Source organism: Octopus bimaculoides, chromosome 20 (genome assembly GCF_046866305.1).
Source record: "Octopus bimaculoides isolate indiv1 chromosome 20, ASM4686630v1, whole genome shotgun sequence".
NCBI classification, from domain to species: Eukaryota; Metazoa; Mollusca; class Cephalopoda; order Octopoda; family Octopodidae; genus Octopus; species Octopus bimaculoides.
This window is the reverse complement of record NC_142947.1, coordinates 14712096-14731890: the sequence shown is the minus strand read 5'-3', so window position 1 is coordinate 14731890 and position 19795 is coordinate 14712096. Positions and strand designations below refer to the sequence as shown.

The 19795-nt window shown below is 37.1% G+C and overlaps 1 protein-coding gene across 3 annotated transcripts in view; it reads left to right on the top strand.

The window, feature by feature from the left end:
* LOC106872146 (uncharacterized) overlaps positions 1-19795 on the top strand; it is a 35220-nt gene continuing 15425 nt past the window's right edge. Inside the window, exon 1 of one of the 3 annotated variants that reach the window (XM_089338055.1) lies at positions 1-165. The gene's annotated coding sequence lies outside the window, so the exon portion shown is untranslated. Of the gene's footprint in view, positions 166-418; positions 588-3099; positions 3189-19795 lie in introns of those variants that run through there. The other 2 variants (XM_052975119.2, XM_052975118.2) reach the window with 2 other exon arrangements.

The window sequence follows — 19795 nt, the reverse complement described above, 5'->3', positions numbered from 1 at the left end:
ACTACCCTAATGTGCTGTTTACGCATAAAGGAGCATTGAAACTTGCCGCCAACAGTTTATGTACAAGTGAATGTCAAAATTCGGTCAATACGTTTCTCCTGAGCACTACTGACGAAGAATTATATTGCTGAGTAAGTTCTTGAAATGAAATGCTTAAATAAAATGGTAAGATATATTATTTACCAAGTTGTTTTTAGCTTAAAAAATGTAAAAAAAAAAAAAAGAAACGATAAAAAAATGAAATGGCTTAATTAAAGTTTATTTGTCGCACTAACAATATATTTAGTACAACGATATATAATAGAATAATATAGATTTATTGAAAAGAATACTGATAAATATATATATATATATAATATATATATATATATATATATATATATATATATATATACATACACACACACACATAAATATCATACAGAATGATACTATAAAAATATTGATCAGTGCATTTAACAGAAGCACGAAAGCAAAGCTGTCGTTTATTGTGCATATGTGTTGTAATGAATGGATTTGTGTAATTTTAGGCACAAAACAGTAACTAAATGAAATGATACTGGGACAAGATAACACCAATTACTCTCGTAAGTTTAGATACAGTTCACATATATGCAGCATTACTGCGTATATACACAGTGAATTTTATTGAAATCGGTTTCTTTTTTTTTTCTTTTCCTCACGTCTCCTTTCATTTTCCCTATTATAATTCATCGATTGCTATCTTTCTTGAATACAATTATTATAATTATAATTGTAATTATAATCATTATTGCCTATGACTTTGAGCACCAAGACACCTTTTTCTGAGGAATATATTGAAGTGTATTTTATTATATTGATTTGAAATGATGATAATAATAAAAGACTATACGAAGGTAGCGATACATGTAATAAATGCTAGCGAGGAATATAAATATAATAGCAAAAGAAATACGTCGATGTTCATAGTGACTGCTAATATTTATCATATGCTGCTGAAAACCTGGAGATCGATGGAAAAAGGATGGAAGAAAGAAGTTAATAAATTCGCGATCTACAGAAGAAAATACATTTTACTTTCATGGACAAACTAATAATATAAATAAATTCTGAAAATATAAAAAGGAAATAAGCGAACCTAAAAGTACAAAGATATTCAACTTAGCTGAACAATGACCCTAAAATGTGTTTTGAAAACTAGGCGCCAAATGGTAGGAAGCTTATATAAAGGGGGTAAAAAATGTCTAAATAATTTTATTTCGTTAAAAAATTAAATATTTTCCAGATAATATGAAACACGACGACAATGTAGGTTTCATGCCAATGTTGAAAGAGATTTTATCAGCTCCAAACGTGTTATTTTCTTTGTGATATGTATTTCGAGGTTAACTTTGTTAGTCATTTGACACATAAGCTAAAGCTAGATTGTAATTGATTTGTCGATAGCAAGCCAAACTATACGATTATAAAACATCGTGTTTGTATGCGTTAAAGAGGTCGGCTATCCGTTTAAGACCGGGATAAGCTGGTACCTTGTGTTCGTGGAACACCCCCGCACAGGTGCGTGTGTGACTGGTGATTAAGTGTCACTTGGAAGAGGAAAACTTTTCGAAAGAACTGAACTTTATGATAGCGGGACATTACAAGAAATTTACATGTGTAAATAACATGATGCTCTATTTCCTAAATATTATGAATGGCTTACTTGGAAATAAGAAAATACCAAAAAGGGTTTTTTCTTAACAAATTGTCACTCTGAAAGAAGAAAAAAAAAACGAAAATAATTTTCTTATATTTCCAAAGTTTGCAATTTAGAGAAATCATTTTCCAGAACCAAACTGAATATATTTCCTCCCGATTTTTTTTCTTTCAGATTATGATAGAAAATCCATAAATTATATAAATATATAACGTTAAATTCTTGATATACGCGAAGAATAAATTATTTCAAAAAACGATAAAGATAGGAACGAAAGAATACTCTAATTGAACAGATTGTTAATTAAAATTGTTGGGAAAATATAATTTAGTCATGATAAATTTAAAATTAATGATTGACCGAATTTTGGCAAAAGTCCAATTTTTTTTTTCTCTTTTCGCAAATTCTTATCTATATATATATTTTTTTTTTTTACTTCCGATATCTTAATTCTTTCCTTTATTAGCTAATCTCTTGCAAACCATCAATTTTCTTAAGTTCATTTTGAAATCTCTTCAGCCAGGTGATTTCTTAAATATCCCAATCGAATCTCCTATTCTTCTCTTAATCTTTCTATCTTTTTCTTTCAAGAAGCTTCCTTCCTCACTTTCTCCCGCTCCCTCTCTCTCTTCTACTTTCTGGTCTTTTTAATTTCTTTAAAAGTCCGGCATCCCTATTCTGGTCTCTTCGACAAGCTACTTCTTCTGCTGCTCACTCTTTCTTCCTACCATTTCTCCTTATTTCCTCTCGCCATCTGTCCTTGCCTGCTTCTGTCTCCCCCCCCTCTCTCGTTCCAATCCTGCCTATGTTTCTACCCCACCTCTTTCGTTTTCAGTTTCCGCTTGTGTTTCTGTCTTTGTTTCTTTCTTTCTCCCGATCTCGTCTTCAATCTCTCTTTCTCTCTCTGTATCTACTCCCCTCTCTCCTTTTCATTCTGTATCTATTTCTTTTTAACTGTCTGTCTCCCCGTCACCTCTTGAATCTCTCCCTGACTCTCTTTCTTTCTCTCTATCTCCCCTTTACATCTATCTCTGTATTTTCCTATCTGTTTATCTCCCCCCTCATCTCATAAGTCTCTGCCTATCTATCTATTTATCTCCCCTCACGTGTTTAGTCTCTGCCTATCTATTTTATATATATATATATATATATATATATATATCTCAAGTCTTAAGTCTGTTTTTATCTCCCCCTCAGTCCTTAAGTATCTGCCTATCTACTTTATCTCCCCTTCTCGTCTTGAATCTCATTTCGTCTTTCTCTCTATCTCCCCTCACTTCTTCACTCTTCACCTTTCTTTCTTTCCTTCTATTAATCCCATCTTCACTCTCTGCCTATCTATCTATCTATCTATCTATCTCCCCCTCATCCCACCTCAGTTCGAACATCTGTCTACAAAATAAACTCTAAAAGACCCTAATTTAAATATGGCGGCCGTTGAAGAAAAGAGATCGTACGATACTGTGGCTTGTTGTTGATGATAATAATAATGCCATGACCAACTAAGGTAAGCACTGTGCTTCATTTTGTTTTGGAGGAAACATTTTTTTTTTCTCTCTTCTTCAGTCTGTCTCTCTCCACACTCAAACTCTGCACTCCAAGAACATTTTCATTCTCTCCCGATGTTTCTACTGAATCTAGCTGCTGCTTGCTCGCTCGCTCGCTCGCTCGAAATCCTCGCGATCTGATGCCATCTGAAAAACTGCTTGCTGTTTATTTGCCTGCCGTTTTTATGACGGAGCAGAGACCATACAGAACATACATATATATATATATACATACATACATATATATATATATATATATATATATATATATATACATACATGAGTGTTCTCTTTTTGACTCATTCATACTCGTCCTGTATTGTCCTCGTCTCGTCCTCCTCGAGGAACGATAAGTGATTATCTTTGATTATGACTGATTAGTTTGTTGTTTTGTTTTTTTTTTATTAAGCTGAAGGCCCGAGCACCGAGGACTGATTCGTTTCGCTCTCCTCAGGAAGTTAAGCAGGTGGAGAAGGGGGAAAAACAAAAAGAATCTTCAGATCATCTTAACAGTGCTTGTATCATTCTTTTAACATATATATATATATATACGTGCAGGTATACGTACGTCTATGTGTGCATATATATATAGACGTATGTGTATACATACATACATATATATATATGTATATTATTCATTAAAATACAGAGATGCCTATAATAGGACATCTATATATATATATGTGTGTATACACATACGTCTATATATACATATATATATGTATGTATGTATACACATACGTCTATATATACATATATATATATGTGTGTATACACATACGTCTATATATATATATATATGAAGCCCTTTTACATCTTGTAGAAGGAAGCCGCTATGTGGTCGGTCGCTTGATCGGCTAGAAATAGCAACCATCCGATTCCTACTTAAATCTTTACTCTACTGTCTTAAGAAATACATATATACGCACACATACATACATACAGCAAAGGAAGGTATCGCATTGGCTAATTTAGTCCGAGATGAGTTAACTGCAGTGTCTGGAGCAAAAGACCCAGGATGGTCAAGGCTGTAAAAACCTTTTGATATCAAAACTGAGCTGACTGGAAGTGCGGGGTGACGGTGGACTTAAACTACAGTAACTTATTTGCGCTTTCGAGTCTTTTCTTCGTTTAAAGACAACTTAAGAAGAACCCAGTCTATATTATTATTATTATGCGAATAGTTGATGCACAAAACAAAATCTAGGAAACCAACGACAGATATACCTATATATATATATATATATATATACATACATACATATACACATATACGTAAACGAAAGTGCACTTGCATGTCGAGAATTAAAAAAAAGAAATATGTCTACATAATTAATTGGTATTGTCAATTTCAGTATATATTTTTTATCTCGGTCTAATAGGTTCATGCCTAGTTTCATGGACTTTTAAAAATGCAAAGTAATTAGGGTTAGGTGTAGTTAAACCTTTTTTTTAAATGATCCTTACACTTTTCTCTCGCAAGGGCTTTTATTGTCAAGGTGCTATTTTAAAATATTAATTGCACACACATTATACGTATATATATATATATATATATATATATATGGTCATAATATTTATTGTGTGTGTATTTTTCTCATTCAGATCCGAACGTTATTCATTATCATTATAAAAATTATTTTTATTTTTTGCGTTTTATCTTTTTGTACTTATTTCTTTTGATTAATAATACATTTAGGGGTCGTGATCAGGATCGTAATGTAACTTGTTAGTTTATTTATTAATACTATAAATTACAAGTATTTTTATAATAATCTTTGTTTTAAAAAAAAATACTTAAAGAAAGAACCTAAACCCGTTTGACCTATCGTTGTTTTCGTATATTAGAGGAAGAATATTACAAAAGGTATTGCAGTGAGTTGTAGTTTCGCCCCATATCAGCCCTGATCGAGCAGACCTTTATAATCAGTGGCATTCCAACCATAACCACCCCGTCTTTTTTTGTATACCCAGGACTACATTATCCAATGCGTTCTTTTCTTGCTTGAAACAGTATGGTACGATTTGGCTGTTGTTTCTAGCAGATCATTCGATCGACCGCGTAGAAAGCCTCCTCCTCGTCAATGGCTTTTTGATATCAAATCTGTCAAAGTAGTTTTAAACCGAGACGTGTAGTGTTGATGATGATGAATGGAGCTGAGCAGATGGCAGTTAAGAAGGCCTGTTGGCAGTTCTCATTGAAAATAAAGACACTTCACATGGCCATTGCACTTTACTAAAACATGCTTACGTTTTTGTCTTGTGCTGTTTAAATATGTATACACCGTTTTTGTATGTATAAAGCTCATTATAAACTAGAAAGGAATCATTATTCTATATACACTGACTAGTCTATGTATTTGGTCCAGTTGAGAAAAGTCGGAGATTTTTTTCTTTTTATTTGACTCTAATTAGCTTATTTAATGCCTTGTGAAAAAAAATCCAAGTACTTTGACAAGGACATTTTTTTTTCTTGAGTTTAAATCTGTTTCAACGATCGTGCATGTATACGTCTTGGCGTATGTGTGTGTGTGTGTATATAAATCTGCTCTATATCTCATATGGTGTATGTATAAACTTGTGTATGTGGCTGTGTGTATATATATAATTTACGCATATACTTTCGTGTATAACATAAACTAGCTACGAACATGAGGTGCTGGATTCGATCCGACTGCATAGCATCTTCAGCAAGTCTCTATTACCATAGGCTCTGGTCGATCCAAGTATTATCTGTGAAATTCGTTAGACTGAAGCACTAGAATCCTATCGGATGTACTGTACCTAATAATTCTAGGAGTCAACCTTGTAAGACACGAGGGCGTAGGTTATGAGTACAAGTAACTTTGAAGTACTCATCCACATACACAAACAGTTGATCAACTCATCATCGTCGAAACCGATGTAGGATCCATTTATTTATACTTACCACGTAGCTATACACTCTACGCGGTTGTAATCATGAGTGTGCGGATGTACATGTGTGTGTGTATACACGCACACATACATAGGCGCAAATTTGCTTCAGAGACCACGTGGTCTTAGGTTCAAGCCTCCTACGCGGCACTTTTAGGCTAGTATCGGGACGACCACTGTCTTGTGAATGGAACTGATTAGACGGAAACTGCAACGAAGCTCGTCGTTTATGAAACTACACGATTTCGAAAGATATGTTTCATTGTTCTCCATTTTACAGTTTTTAAAAGAAAATCGTAGCATTTCCATGGGTACTGCGGTAATGTATATGGATGTGTGTGTGTGTGTATATATGCTTATATAAATGTGGAGCGGCTAGCTTGTAGAGAATCGTTAACGCGTCGAACAAAATGCTTAGCGGCATTTTCCCCGGCTCTTTATGTTTTGAGTTCATATCCCGTAGAGGTCAATTTTGCCGTTCATCTACTATTGGTCGATAAAATAAAAAAAAGCAGTCAATTACCAGAGTCGATGTAATCGATTTGTCCTCTCTTCCTCGTGTTTGCTGGCCTTGAACTCCGCAACGGACGGGTGTCTCGTTCAGGGGTGCTGTGATCTCGGTCACTGATGGCTGGCCTTATGAGTCCCAGGGCTCAAGAAAGGGAAAAGATTATATATGTGTTTGTAACCATTTCCGAGTGTCTGTGTGTGTATATATATTTGAACATATATATATATGTGTGTTTGTATGTATATGTGTTTGAATATATATATATATATATATATATATATATATATGCTGAACTCTACACGTTTTTTTCATTCTCTGTTTATTTTCTCTTATTCCTCTCTGTTGAAGAGCGTAGGCTCGAAATGTAAAAGACTTTTTCATTTTTCCCCTAGCTTCAAACTAATACACTTGCTTGTTGTTCATACACCTGTCTTCGTCTTCTGTTTTTCTATAAATTTCAACTGTATATATGTGTGTATATGTATATATGTGCATGTGTATATATATATATATATATATATATATATATATATATATATATGTGTGTGTATATGTGTGTGTGTGTGTGTATAAATTCCAAGCATAGCAGGGAAATCAGAAACTAAAAGGCCTCAAGTTAAAGTTAACAAAGACTAATATGTTATGAAAAACAACAAGGCCCCGGTATTGTTGTGGAAATGGACTTACTCAATATACAGGGAAGGAATAGGCAGACACTCCAAATGCGCTACCCAATGTCGGCTATCAATGTGTAGTGGGCTGGATGAAAGATGTGATATCAGGTCGATATGATGTAGCATGTAGATGTAACACTTGAAGGTTCTCGTGTCAGAGTACCAGTAAATATCGAAGAATCAACACCAAGAAGGAAGAAATATTATTTGCATATATTTATTTGTTTGCCTGCCGACTGGTAGTTAGAGATACAGTAGTAATTGTAGTGATAGTGTAGAAAAAGGTTGGCTCAGTTGGTAGCGTGTAGAAGTTGTCTGTCAGTAGAGAGTGAAAGAGTAAAGAATGCACTGTGCTGACTAGACAGAAAGAAAGGATAAAGGTGGTATTGTCTTTCTTGTGGCTGAAAGCTGTTTGATTCTCAAGCTAAGGGCGAAGGGAAGTGTTGCTCTTGGTCATGGCTGACACAGAAGTGCGTGTTGCTCCTTGGTCAGTTGGCACAAAAAAGAGGAAGAGATAGGAACTGTTCTCTGTTACATAGACTATGGTCAGTAATGTAGGTCAAGCCCTGAACAAAGGACCGGCCTTTCCTCGACCAGCACAAGCTGCCACATCAAATTGCACATGCTGGGAGAGTAAATCTAACTGTACTATAGCCCTTCTTGCTGTTCTTCATTCTAGGCCAGCACTGGCCAACCAGAGGCCCGAATAAATTTAAAATTTATAAGTAGCAATAAAGCATTAGCCTACAGTTTTATAATTTTAAACAAAGGAATGGCTGTGTGGTAAGTAGCTTGCTTACCAACCACACGGTTCTGGGTTCAGTCCCACTGTGTGGCACCTTTGGCAAGTGTCTTCTACTATAGCCTCGAGCCGACCAAAGCCTTGTGAGTGGATTTGGTAGACGGAAACTGAAAGAAGCCTGTTGTGTATATATATATATATATATATATGTTTGTGTGTCTGTGTTTGTCCCCCCAACATCGCTTGGCAACCGATGGTGGTGTGTTTACATCCCCGTAACTTAGCGGTTCGGCAAAAGAAACTGATAGAATAAGTACTAGGCCTCCAAAGAATAAGTCCTGGGGTCAATTTGCTCGACTAAAGGCAGTGCTCCAGCATGGCCACAGTCAAATGACTGAAACAAGTAAAAGAGTAAACACAAAGTATGAAAAATTCTTGATTCTGTAATTTGATTATTTGACTATTAGTGCATAAACTATACAAGTGGCCCTCAGAAAACTTTCTGTGATTAAAGTGGCTCGCAATGTAATTCGAGTTGGCCAGGCCTGTTCTAGGCAAGTAGTAGCTTCTAAGCAGAAGCAACATGCCTTCATTTATTTCTTGTTGGAGTTGTGCAGGCTCAAGTTTATTTTCATGGAGATGATGCCATTGACAAGAGGAATGCACACATATTGAAGTTTAAAAATGAGAAACCTGCATTGACGACAAACCAGGTAGTGAGAGACCATTGACTGTGACCACTGATACACATCACTGGCTAGTGAATGATTTGATTTATGCTGTCAGATGAAGCACGACCCCTGAGCTTGATGCCCAACAGGGCTGTGGTCAAAATGCACTACAGAAGATCATGGAAGATTTGGGGTAACAAAGTGTGCACAAAGCCCTCAGAGGGAAAAGCCTGAGCAACAGTCTGAAAATATTCCATATTCGCCATCATCATCATCGTTTAACGTCCGCTTTCCATGCTAGCATGGGTTGGACGATTTGACTGAGGACTGGTGAAACCGGATGGCAACACCAGGTTCCAATCTGATTTGGCAGAGTTTCTACAGCTGGATGCCCTTCCTAACGCCAACCACTCAGAGAGTGTAGTGGGTGCTTTTACGTGTCATCCGCACGAAGGCCAGTCATTCGCCATAATAGTGTACAACCATACACATCTTTAGCAACAAAACGAGCAGTTGGCAAACTAGATTGTTCAGTGGTCCCTCATCCACTGTACAGCCTAGATCTGGCACCATCCAACTTCTCCTTGTTTGATCCAATGAAGGATAGTCTGCTTGGACAATGATTTGATGATGCAGATGAGGTGAAAGTGGCTGTAAAGAGATAGGTACAACATTGCACATTTGAATTTTTTCCAAGTGGATTTGATGAGAATTGGGTACAATGCTGGTGTAAATGCATCACTTGTGATGGATACTATATTGAGTAGTACTTTGTAGGGAGGAAGAGTTTACCAACTGCACTATTATCCCATATTTATTAATATATATGTGTGTGTATATGCATACTTACTTATGACAGACTGTCCATCAAAAGTGATAACTGTGTTGATGCAAGACATTCATCCTCCACCTCCAGAACATTGTTTCCCATGGGAGTGGATGTGACTGACGAGACCAATATGAAAAGGCAGATCCTATGACACTGAGAGCACTGAAAGTGACCCTGAACAACAGCTTCAGGAGTTTTTATATATATATATATATAGGTGAAGATGTGGCTGTTTGGCTGGGAAGCTTGCTTACCAACCATGTGGTTTCTTTGTCTGTCCTACTCTGTGGCACTTTGTGCAAGTGTCTTCTACTATAGCCCTAGGATGACTAAAGCCTTGTAAATGGATTTGGCACATGGAAACTGAAAGAAGCCCATCATATATATATATATATATATATATATATATATATATATATATGTATGTATTCTTGTGTGTGTTTATATGTGGGTAATATATGTAATATGATGGTATGGCTCAGTGATTTAATAGGTTATTTCTCAATTATGTGACTCCCCAGGTTCAATGTTACTTAGTCACCTTGGGCAAGTGCCTGTAACCATAGCTTTGGAAAAAGAGGACTTAAGTAGAATTGATAAAAGCCAGTCCCTAGATATTGAACTTCACAAAGGTGATGACAGCAGAATGCAGCAAATAGTTTAGTTTCCATGCCAGGAATTTTTTCCTCTCTTACATTCTCTGTACAAGAACTAGGTCATTAGTATTTGGGTATGAGAATGACTGAATGGTTAAGCAGTTTACTTCCCAACCACATGGTTTCAGGTTCAGTATCACTGCATGGCACCTTGGCTAGGTGTCTTCTACTTTAGCCCCACACTGGCCAAAGTCTTTTGTGTCATCAGACTGGAACTTGGTGCAGTTTTTGAGCTTACCAGCTCCTGTCAAATCATCCAACTCCTGTTAGCATGGAAAATGGATGTTAAAAGATGATGATGATGTGTGTATATACATATACATCCTACTTAATATGAATGTATTGTAAGAATGCCATAATACTGTAATAATTGCCTTGAGAAAGCATTATGTATAAACTTATAGTGCTAAGAACAGAAACCACATGGTCCAGGGTTCAGTCTCACTGCGTGGCACCTTGGGCAAGTGTCTTCTACTATAGCCTCGGGCCGACCAAAGCAGATAAAAAATGATCAATGCTTGTAGCAGAGCTGCCAGATCATAATTTCTGTATGTTTGCTTGTCATCAGCAGCAGGTATCCACTTTCACTGAATGCTGGTTAAATTTTTGCTTCTGCTGATATAGAAAAGCAGTGGCTAATTAGGCAAAGCATGTCTGGAGAAGAAATGCCTGACATCAAAAAAGTACAAAAGAAGATGGAAGAAAGTGGCCCAAATGTTGGGGATGTAAGTGCCTAATTAAGCGGAGTGAACAAAGGGACGAAATAAATAGTTCAACATAGGAATATGGTTGGTGGGGTCAAACCCATTCCATGTCCATACATTTTTTCATGTTCATCCGAAATAATACCCTTTTACTTGTTTCAGTCATTTGACTGCGGCCATGCTGGAGCACCGCCTTTAGTCGAGCAAATCGACCCTGGGATTTATTCTTTGTAAGCCTAGTACTTATTCTATCAGTCTCTTTTGCTGAACCGCTAAGTGACGGGGACATAAACACACCAGCATCGTTTGTCAAGCAATGCTAGGGGGACAAACACATACACACACACACACATATATATATATATATATATATATATATATATATATATATATGGTGGTTGTCTACTCCTTTAAACAGAGTTTGACCACCTCCTGCACCTACACCTTAGCCCTTTCATGGCGTCTGATGTGGCTTTTTAAACCAGACAGTGTTTTGAAAAAACACCCACACAGATTGCACCTCTGATTTGCACTACCAATACCTGCAAGTAAGTTCTGCTCATTGTGGATCCTAACATGTCTTTTAAGACCCCCATTGGATTTGCAAACCCTCTGGTACACACATATACGACGGGCATCTTTCAGTTTCCGTCTACCAAATCCACTCACATGGGTTTGGTCGGCCTGAAGCTATAGTAGAAGACACTTGCCCAAGGTGCCAATCAGTGGGACTGAACCCGGAACCATGTGGTTGGTAAGCAGGCTACTTACCACACAGCCACTCCTGCGCCTACATGTATTTATTCATATATGCAATATCATTCGATAAGTCCCCGACCCCATTTGTCCCGTGTATTGTCCCTTCTTTGTTTAACCCTTGTGGTTTGAATAAAACCATTGTTGCAAAGAGCTGATGGGCTGAGTAAAGATGAGTTATCAGCCTTAAGTCGTGTGGTGCTAATACAGCTTCTGTCATTAATAACTAATATATGTATATATGAATGTATGTTTGAGTGATTGTGTCTTGACATATGATTGTTGCAAATAAATGTTGTTCATTTCCAATATTCTACGAAAACAAGTTGGCAAGCTGCCAGAGTCATTAAGCACACTGTCTTTATGTTCTGAGTTCAAATTCCGCTGAGGCCGACTTTGCCTATCATACTTTCAGGATCGATAAAATAAGTACCAGTTGAGCACTGGGGGTCAATGTAATTGACTCCCCCCCCCCACCTCCCCTGAAATTGCTGGCCTTGTGCCAAAACTTGAAACCAATATTCTATGGAAACATAAATGGACATGGAGAAACAATTTCCTTGCTTCAACTTTTTGAATTTCTTTAATCTGTAACAGATTCTTCATCTATAAGAAATAGGTCATCGGCATTTAGGAGTTTCCAGCTGGTTTTAAACTCCTGCGTTTATTAACGCATATATGTGCATGTAAATGTACTGCCTGGTTTTCTTAATTCATTTAAGTTGCATAAACACAACTCCTAATATGCTCCAATTGATAAATTTATTTTAAAAGCATACAAGGTGGCCCAAAAGTAGGTTTACAGTTATCACATAGCCACTTTAAATTTCTTTTAAAACATTTTATCACATTTAAATCTCTGTCTTACAAACTAAAAAGGGAGCTTGACAAAATTAACTAAATTAGCAGAGAGTAATGGTTTCATATTTTTTTTTATAATTAAGATCTAAGTTGTTAATACATGAATGCAAAAGAGGTAGTTGAATAACTGTAAAGCTACTCCCCCACCCCCACCCCATGCGTGGAGGTGCAATGGCCCAGTGGTTAGGGCAGCAGGACTCGTGGTCATAGGATCGCGGTTTCGATTCCCAGACCGGGCATTGTGAGTGTTTATTGAGCAAAAACACCTAAAAGCTCCACGAGATTCCGGCAGGGGATGGTGGCGAACCCTGCTGTACTCTTCCACCACAACTTTCTCTCACCCTTACTTCCTGTTTCTGTTGTGCCTGTAATTCAAAGGGTCAGCCTTGTCACACTGTGCCACGCTGAATCTCAGCCACTTGCACGTTAATTTCACGAGCAAGCTGTTCCGTTGATCGGATCAACTGGAACTCTCGACATCGTAAGCGGCGGAGTGCCAACAACAACAACAACTCCCCCACCACCACCGTACATTTGTTCAGCTTGACAAAGATCATGAAGATGTAGAAAGAGTTGATGAGAAACAAGACTACTGCTACCATTTTACGTCAGGAGCATTTGAAGTTTTAATATGATTATTACTTTACATAATTGTGTTACATATTCCATTGGTCTTTTTAGCCAAACTGCTTAGTTAGAGGGACATAAACAAACCAACACTAGTTGTCAAGTAGTGGTGGGGGGACAATCACAAAGACATACATATTATATGACAGGCTTCCACACAGTTTCCTTCTACCACATTCACTCACAAGGCATTGATCAGCCTGGGGACCACAGTAGAAGATACTCAAGGTTCCACACGAGACTGAATCTGAAACTGTGGTTGCAAAGCAAGCATCTTAATCATTCAGCCATGCTGGACCACTGTCTTAGAGGGGGTTTTTTTTTCTTATTTGAAGAAATCAACCCCAGGACTTTTTCTTTGTAAGCCTAGCACTAATTTTATTGGTCTCTTTTGCCAAACTGCTAGGCTATACTCTTTTACTCTTTTATTTGTTTCAGTCATTTGACTGCGGCCATGCTGGAGCACCGCCTTTAGTCGAGCAAATCGACCCTGGGATTTATTCTTTGTAAGCCTAGTACTTATTCTATCGGTCTCTTTTGCCGAACCGCTAAGTGACGGAGACATAAACACACCAGCATCGGTTGTCAAGCAATGCTAGGGGGACAAACACACACACATATACATATATATATATATACATATATACGACGGGCTTCTTTCAGTTTCCGTCTACCAAATCCACTCACAAGGCTTTGGTCGGCCCGACGCTATAGTAGAAGACACTTGCCCAAGGTGCCACGCAGTGGGACTGAACCCGGAACCATGTGGTTGATAAGCAAGCTACTTACCACACAGCAGCAACATAAGTTGTCAAGCAATAGTGAGAGGGCAAGCATAGACACAAAGGCACACGTGCATAAATATATATATAGGCACAGGAGTGGCTGTGTGGTAAGTAGCTTGCTTACCAACCACATGTTCCAGGGTTCAGTCCCACTGCGTGGCACCTTGGGCAAGTGTCTTCTACTATAGCCTCAGGCCGACCAAAGCCTTGTGAGTGGATTTGGTAGACGGAAACTGGAAGAAGCCCGTCATATATGTATGTGTATATATGTATATATATATATGTGTGTGTGTGTGTGTGTATGTGTTTGTGTGTCCGTTTATCCCCCCAGCATCGCTTAGCAACTGATGCTGGTGTGTTTACATCCCCGTAACTTAACAGTTCGGCAAGTACTAGGCTTACAAAGAATAAGCTCTGGGGTCGATTTGCTCGACTATAAAGGCGGTGCTCCAGCATGGCCGCAGTCAAATGGCTGAAACAAGTAAAAGAGAAAAGAAAAGAGATATATTTATACATGACGGGCTTCTTTCAGTTTCCGCCTACCAAATCCACTCACAGAGCTTTGGTTGGCCCAAGGCTATAGTAGAAAACACTTGCCCAAGGTGCCATGCAGTGGGACTGAACCTGGAACCATGTTGTTGGGAAGCAAACTTCTTACCACACAGCCATGTCTGTGCCTACGCCTATAATTTTTATTTTATTTTATTTTTTTTTTTTTTATCTACCATGTTTTAATTTGTTTCCTGCTGAAATATCAGCTCTGAGCATCACCCTCATCTGTAGTTTATGTTCAGTGTTCCTTACTTGTATGGGTTGGAATTTTTTTTTCCCCCTGCCGCGAGTAACTATTTTAAGACTGCATGCCCTTTTAGTTGGCTGTTATGATGTTCAGGGATGCAGTGTATCTATTCTAAAACTGAGATTCACACAGTAAGCTGTGAGCTATACAATAAAGTTTATGGAAAGTGAATGGCGTGTAGTGTAAAAACTACTGTTCTGCTTTACTTCATTTACCCGGTTTAGAAATTAGTTTTAATATAATCCATTCATTTCATTTTAACTCTTTCTCTCTCTCTCTATCTATCTATCTATCTATCTATCTATATATATATATATATATATATATATATATATATATATATATATATATATATATATATCATCATCATCATCGTTTAACGTCCGCTTTCCATGCTAGCATGGGTTGGATGATTTGACTGAGGACTGGTGAACCAGGTGGCTACACCAGGCTCCAATCTGATCTGGCAGAGTTTCTACAGCTGGATGCCCTTCCTAACGCCAACCATTCCGGGAGTGTAGTGGGTGCTTTTACGTGCCACTGGCACATTATATATATATATATATATGTGTGTGTATGTGTACATATATATATATATATATATATAGGTTGATAAACATTAGTGTCTACGAATGGAGAAAAAAAAGTACTCAACACATAGTTGTTTGAATAATTGAATAATCGGCAAAGAAGCTTCAGTTCCTAATAATATATATACAGACAACTGTAGAAGTACTATATTAGATGCAAGCCACTGTACCTTGCATTTGTTGGTATGGAAATCTTTGACAGGGTCACTTCCTCTGTGATCTGGCAGTTGCTGAATAAGCTATGGGTAGATGAATGGCTTGTGAAGTCTGTACAAGCCATGTACAAAACTGCAGTCAGCAATGATTACAGTGGTGAATTTAGTGTGCAGGTAAGGTCCACCAGTGTTCAATTCTCAGTCCCCATCAATTTATCATAATCCTCCCGGCCAAAACAAAGATGGGAACTGTTATATATGGATGACCTAGTCCTTGTAGCTGAATGTGCAGTGGCCTCAAGGTAAGCTTAGTGGAAACTAAAATAATAGAAGATATCAGAGAAAAGGCCTTGTTTGACACACAGAAAAAGAATAGGGAGAAATCCCTTATGTTCTATTCAGTGTAAACTATGGATGTAGTGGTGTAGTGGAATCATGAACAGACTGATGGAGAAGGCAGGCACCAACAGAAGTACTGGGGAAAATAAACACTAGAGCACACAGGAAATAGATTCTCTCAAGTGCTTGGAAGGCTCACAAGAAACAGTTGATAGCTTCTGTTATCTAAGTGGCCTAATTAGCAGTGAAGTTGGCTGCTATAAAAGTATAGTAGCCAGAGTAAGAATGGGTTGGTGGACGGTCAGGGAGCTATTATCTTCGCTGGTAACAAAGGATTTCTTTTTGAGAGTAAAACACAGATTGTATTATGCTTGTGTGTGAAAGGCAATGCTATATGGTAGAAAGACATGGGTTTTTAATGCAGAGGACTTGTGAAGAGTAAAAAAACAAAAAAATGATGCAAATAAGCTCCACTGGATGTGTTATATTAGTATTCATGAATAATGGAGTACAGATGAACTGAGAGAAATTTGTCTTTATGTTTGATTTGCTGTATTTTCTGTGTACAGTAGTCACAGGCATGGTTGTATGGTTAAGAAGTTCACTTCCCAAATACATGGTTTCACATTCAATCCCATTGTGCAGCCCTTTGTATATTGATAAAGAATACTTCTTGTGTGACAATGAAGCTCATTTTCAATTATTGCATACAAATACATGAGCACACATGTATTAGTTTACCAAATCCATTCGCAAGACTTTGGTTGAGAAGCTAACTTCTTCACCACACAACTGTACCTATGATTCTTGTATATATATATTTATATGTGTGTGTGTCCTAAGTATGATATTAATCTGCATCTAGTGATGACGCTCTCTTTCAGGAGTTCTGGAGAGTATGGAGTCAATTATCATTACTCCCAGGTCCATTCTGACCCTGAATGGTAAAACCTGACAAGGTTCTATCTATATCTATGAGTTATTGTATATGTATATATAAGGATATATAAAGAAGACCACTAGGTGGACTGTTAATGTGCTAGAAGAAGATCACATGTAATGTGTCTACTAAGACCTAATTGTTCTCAAATGAAATCCATAGATTACTCAAGGGTAGGGGAGGCTCCCATAATTTTGACAAAGCTGTGGGGAAGGTAACTGTTCTAGGAGAAGAATACTCTGGCATAAAACTTGCAGTCTAAATAGTACCAGTTGTCTTACAATGCTTGTCACTGGAACATACTATGGCGGCCGAGAGTGGCAAAAATGTTGTACAAGCTTTTGTCACTTAAATCCAGTGATGTACAAATGTCTCACTATCATTTTCATTTCTTGTTCCATTTTATATTCAGTAAAGTCTTGTAGTGATGAATGTGTAGTGTAAAATGTCATATCTGTTCGCATATAAGGATGAAAGTAAATCAGAACAATCAAGCTGAATGTGAGATGGCTTTCAGCTGACAAGATGAGGCAATCATCATGTATGTACACATTTGTGTGAGTGTGTGTGAGTATCTCAGTATGGATGCAGGTTTAGAAGTTCACTTTATGAGAGCATGGTTTCAGTAATGATATCTTCGCTTGGGTAAGTGCCTATAGCTTCAGATTAATCAATACCCTTGTCATTGAAATGTTGTGCATGGAAACAGTACAGAAGCCCATCATTGTGTTTGTCTGTATAATGTGTGTGTTTTTGCATATCTTCAAGTTCCCATCACTTGGAGCAAAAATGGCATGTTTGTGTCCCAAATAAACAAAAAAAAGTCCAACTGGTGTCTTTTTTTTTATGTGAATAAAGTGTTAAGCAGAGAGCTTGATAAAATGCAAAAAAAAAGCCAGTTTTAAAACAATATTATAGTGGTTGTGGTTAAGAAGCTTGCTTGGCAACCACATGGATTTGAGGCAGTCCCAGTGTCTGGCACCTTGGGCAAGTAACTTCTATTATAGCCCTGGGCTAACTAGTGCCTTCTGAGTGAATTTGTTACGTAGAAACTGGAAGCCCCCCACCATTTGACAACCAGTGTTGGCTTCTTTTAAATTCCCCTTTTGCTGGACTTTGCAGTTCAGTGAAAGAAACCGATAAAGTAAATTCCAGACTTAAAAATTAGTACTGGCATCAGTTTGCTTGACTAAACCTTTCAAGGCTGTGCCAGTCATGGACGCAGTCCAATGACTAAAACAGGTAAAAAAATACAAATACAGCCTAAAATGAAGAATTGCTCAAAAATAAGGTCAAGCTACATTTATTGCAATAGCCGTATTTATGTTCTCTTTCATCTCCAAATATGAGCATGTTTCTCATTGCCAAGTGTTTGTAAAGATTTATGAGCACATGTGGAATACTGGTGAGTCATAAGAAGATTTTTACTGTTTATATTCACACTTGTATTAAAACCAAGCAATACATGGAAATAGCTGCAAGAAGGGATAGAATATGTTCATTTTGTGTGTAAAGTAATTCACTGGAATTAGGTCATTACCATTCAATTACTCTGTTTAATGTAATGCTTATTTATTCACATTGTTTTGAATTAACCATGGGTTATCTCAGGGCTTCAAAATTTTAGTGGTGTGATTGTTTAATTTTAGAATGACATTGTAGAGTTGGTGCGAGAGGCCAGATATGGCAAGTTTGAACATAAAACAGGTACGATATTTGGGCAGATTATTATGGCCAGTTTCAATGCTAAAGGTATACACTGTCTAGAAATGAGCCATAGAAATTAATAGCTTCTTCAATACCTTGCAGATTTTTCTTGTACAAAGTGTTTTGCAGAAAGCTTGATGAAAATGGAGAAAAACGTTTAGAGCAATAATTTGATAATTATATAAGCAGCTAAAATAAAAAGAAGCTTGAAAATATAATCTTAGTGTATTCATTGAAATATTTACATATGAATTCATAATGTTTTGGCACCCCATCATCAAAATAACAGAAAATTCTAAGATAATTTTACTGTTTATATACACTCTGTTATGTGTATGTACATATATATGTGTATATCTATCTACTTACCTACCTACCCCCACCCACACACACACACACACAGACATGAAGGCACATAGCTCAGTGGTTAGTGTCGGGCTTACAGTCATGAGGTTGTGTTCTTGAGCAAGGCACTTAATTTCACATTGCTCCTGTTCACTCAACTGCAGAAATATGTTGTGACTTCAATGATGCCAAGCTGTATCAGCCTTTGCCCTTTCCTCAGTCAACTATTTATGTCCCCATAACTTAGCTGTTCAGCATGAGGGGGATGATAGAATAAGTACTTGACTTTAAAAACAAAGAGTGTGGGGGGTCAATTCTGTTCAACTAAAACCCTTCAAGGTGCAGCCCCAGCATGGTCACAATCCAATTACAGAAACAAGTAAAAAATAATGATATACATACATATATATATATATATATATATATATATATATATATATATATATATAAATTTAGTACATATTTTCCTTTTACACACACACACACACACACTCACATACAAATAGTTTGACCTGCAACACATGCACAAATATAAGTGTGTGTGTGTATTTACATATGCATGTGTCTTTATGTAAATCTGTGTGCATGTGTATTTGTTCTTTGCATACATACATACTTATATGCTGCTAGGCATCAGTAAAAAGAATCAGACATCAAAATTTAATATTCAGTCCATATAGCGTTCTATTCTTAACTCTGCTTTTGTATTGCTAACGTGATTTTTAGTTTTGATTTTCATTTGGAATCAAGTCTTTTGAAATAAATCTCTTTAATAATGAATGCATAGATTCTTGTATCTTCTTGTCTACTGTTTTCCACTTTTGTCTCCCTGTCTTAAGTTTCTGTGGGATTCGGCTACAAATGTTTTGATGTTAGTTGTATGAGACTACCTTTCTGCTATTCCATCTTTCTCTCTCTCTCTCTCACTCTCACTCTCTCTCATATACACCTCGCATGCAT